Raw genomic sequence first — 3,597 nt, 5'->3', positions numbered from 1 at the left:
ATACGGAAGAGCTGGCGAAGCAATGTCTGGTGTTGATTTCGGCCGAAGCGACTCTGCAAACTGTAGCAGAATTCAGACCACGAAATGTTTGGCGACTTGCGCTGGACTGATTCCAACCACCGGGCCGCTGCTCCTTCAAATTGGGACGTCGCCAGCGAAATCCATCGGTGCGGCGGAGTATTCCAGAGTTTGAACTGGTCTTCACATCTGTTCTGCCACAACCTCGGATTCGCACCGTCGAATCGAGGGAGATCCGCGCGAACACCAAACGAAAACGCATCAGCAGTATCTGGGTAACCCGCATCACCGATGGAAGGAGAACGAGCACGGAAAGGTGGAATCACGCGCACCTCTGACCGGAGGAGGGACATAAGTGTTATGTGCCTTCCCCCGGTGTTCCTGATCGATGCCAAGGGAGTCGGAGGCGGCGCCGCGACCACTCCCAGCCATCTGTGACGACGAGATCTCGATGCGCCCGGTTTGTTCCCGCGGTCGCTCGCCGCGGACTTGCTCGATCTCGAGGGCGAACTCGTCCCGTACGCCGTCCACCCGCGCCGACAGGAGAGCGTCGAGCGCCATCGTGTTCGCCTGGATTAGCTTGTCGACAGCTTGGAGAAGGGTGTACCGTGCTCCTTGAAGCGCTGGTCCAAGTCGGTGGCGAAATCCGCCCGCAACAGGGCGTAGACGCCGCGCCCGTCCTCGGACAGCTTGTCCATCGCCTCCAATCGCCGCCGATCTCGCCACCGCGTCCCGTGGCGATGTTGCGGAAGCTCCAAGACCGCCGAATCTGATACCAACTGTAAGCAACTCACTAGATCGGGGAAGGATTTAGGGATTTGAATTCGAATTGGGGAAAAGTTTCGGTAGCTGGCCACCCAACCACCCTCACAGCTATCCGATTACACCGGCCGAAGCCGTCATTCCAATCCTAGCCAACTATTACAGGAAGAGATCGATCTCTATTTAAACCAGTTACCGTTAGCTCGATTAACGGGCCAGGCTGTAGTCGTCGAGCCAACGCGGTGGGTTGGTCGCTCGCTTGGGCCGCTGGGCCGGCCCATCTCCTTGATTGAATTCTATCGCGCCATCTTCTGTTGCCGGATCCGCTACAGTCTGCTGATTGTCAATAACTCGTCTCGACTGAACCAGTGGTTCAGTCCTTGTCTTGGCGATGCTGAGAGGATATCTCTTCCCTATTTTCTTGCGTCGCCTCTTTTCTGATCTATTTGGCGTCAATCATCATTCTCACTAATACTAATCCATCAGGTTGACCCTCGTTGGACTGGAATTTGGATCAATCGTGCAGGAGCAGGGTTCGTGGATCCTCTATGGACAGCAAACGCCTACAAGATCCGCAGCCACACCGACATCATCTTCTGGCATGGCAAGGTATGTACAAGTCGAATGATTTAGAAGTAGAAACATGTAGTACCCTGCTCCTAACTCGGTTCCTTAATTACTTTCGATTTCGTAGAATGCCTTTCTGAATTTCACACGTGTTTTCAAGGATCTTATTAGGCCACGAGGCCTATGGCTAAGTTCCTCAAATTCTGCGGCAGATGAGTATGTGAAGGCGGCGAATGTATAGTATTAACAAAGACGAATACTCTGTGAACTTGGGTTGTGCTGCGTGCAGGGTGGTTGAGAGTTTGTAGAAGCACCTAGAGGGGTTCACGGTGGGGGAGACATTGGCACCAACATTCATAGTGTAGTGCGACTAGTGCAGCAATTCAGCGTTGGAGTGGAACAATGTGTGCTCTCCGCTACTATTCGTTGTCGGCTCCAGGATGCACAGCAGTGGTACCACCCGGTTCAGCGAAGCCATGGGGGGTTGCTGCATGTCTTCCTTGACGTGTTTGAGGCGCACCATGGGTTTGTGTTTCTTGTATTTCTGCTGATTTATGTCTATTTTTTTAACAGGAACTTAGCCATATTCCTACAGTAGACGACTGAAGATGCAGAAGGTACACGGATATTACTAGGTGTAGTTCAGCTATTAGTTGTGCACATATTTGTTTAGCCAAGGAGGAATAGTTAGATACATATACAAGTACTATGAGAATGAAGATGGCAAACCACCAGGATGTTTTATTTCTTACATCGTCCATCTCATTTAGAAATCTACTAGAAACTCACTACACAATCTTCAACTTTGCATTAAACGGCACTGATTACTATTGAAATGGTAGATTGCCAATTACGACCGCAGTCTTATACTTGAAATACTGAACCACCTCCCCTAAGAAAATTTATTTGTTTGTCAAATATATTAGCAATACTAATGAGCATAAAATTCTCAGTATTCCAGATTGACTTAGAAAGTTCATGTTAAAAAATAACCATTTAGGCTGGAGACCTTTGTATGAGTAATGATGGTCTTAACTGCAAAATAAAATAAAATAAATGTGTAATAATGTTCTGCCAACTGGCACCCGATCTACTGCATGATTGTAACTGCAGAACTTAATATTCACTTCTCTTGTCCACCCAGGATATTAGCTTATGGATGTGACGGTTTGTCTAGAGCATATTTGATTTCAGTATACATACGTTTGAAAAACTGGTTAGTGATGTTCTAAGTTACAAATACATATATGGAATCTGTAGGTTACAAAAACTTATTTGTTCCTGACTTCCAGATCAATATTATTGGCACTAAACCTCTAGTACCAAGCCAGATTCCTATGAGGTTATTTCTAATTGTAAGTTCTATATTGAATCAACGTTTCTTCACCAGTTCAAATTAAATCTGAGATTGGATTATTAATAGCAATCCTGTTTTTTTATATACCATATGCATTTATCTTTTTTTCCACCTTATTTGTACAGGAAAACAGTTCCCGAAATACTGCAGGGCACTAACACATTTCATCCGATGACAACCTAATGATAGATAGTAGCACTCTTATAATAGATGGTAAGATTTTTAGCCTATGAACATATAATGTATTTGGCTCTAGCTTTTGAAATTCTTCCTTTAATTTTTTTGTCTTTCACGTACCATACTATGCTGTAACTGAAACTTATTATATTTAGTGACAAACTGATATAATGCATGCACATACTGCCCATTCAGTTTCATAGAGTATTTTGACCCTAGTATTTGTTTTGGACATCTTCATATTACTGCCGCTAAATGTACAATTTATACACCCATCAGGCTTTCTTGACTACTGTTTTCGAGCATATAGTGCATCTAAAAATGGATAAGAGTCAACGCATCTTTGTTTCCTAGATTTTGGAATATCAATTATTTTTCTCCTTAATGGTTTCTTATTATTTACAACTCAACAAACAACATAACTTTATATTTTAATAGGTTAAAGATGTCTAACGATCAAGCTATCTTCTATAGTTTTATGTTAGTTTTTACTTTTACAATAATCAAAAGCATCTAGTCTTCGTAGTTGTAACCTGGGCCATTTGGAAGGAAATAGACCACAAAATATTTTGGAATATTGAGCCATCATTTAACTGCTGGAAAACTTGATTTGAGTGAGATTTTGCCTTCTGATACATAGATCCAAGTCTGACCTAGGGCAAGCTATACGCTGTAAATTCAGTAAAGTAACTAATCATTTTTTGCCTTTGTTCTTT

At 43.9% G+C, this 3,597-nt stretch overlaps 1 long non-coding RNA gene across 1 annotated transcript; it reads left to right on the top strand.

Moving 5' to 3' along the window:
- The first annotated feature begins 1,152 nt into the window (after nucleotides 1-1,152).
- Nucleotides 1,153-2,675, top strand: LOC119288880. Its single transcript, XR_005141324.1, has 4 exons — nucleotides 1,153-1,389; nucleotides 1,921-1,964; nucleotides 2,492-2,563; nucleotides 2,640-2,675. It is a non-coding gene; the product is annotated as an uncharacterized LOC119288880 (long non-coding RNA).
- Nucleotides 2,676-3,597: the final 922 nt, after the last annotated feature.

The sequence above is a fragment of the Triticum dicoccoides genome, chromosome 4A, assembly GCF_002162155.2.
Source record: "Triticum dicoccoides isolate Atlit2015 ecotype Zavitan chromosome 4A, WEW_v2.0, whole genome shotgun sequence".
NCBI lineage: Eukaryota > Viridiplantae > Streptophyta > Magnoliopsida > Poales > Poaceae > Triticum > Triticum dicoccoides.
Note: the sequence above shows the minus strand (reverse complement) of the source record. Positions and strands in the feature narration are given on the sequence as shown.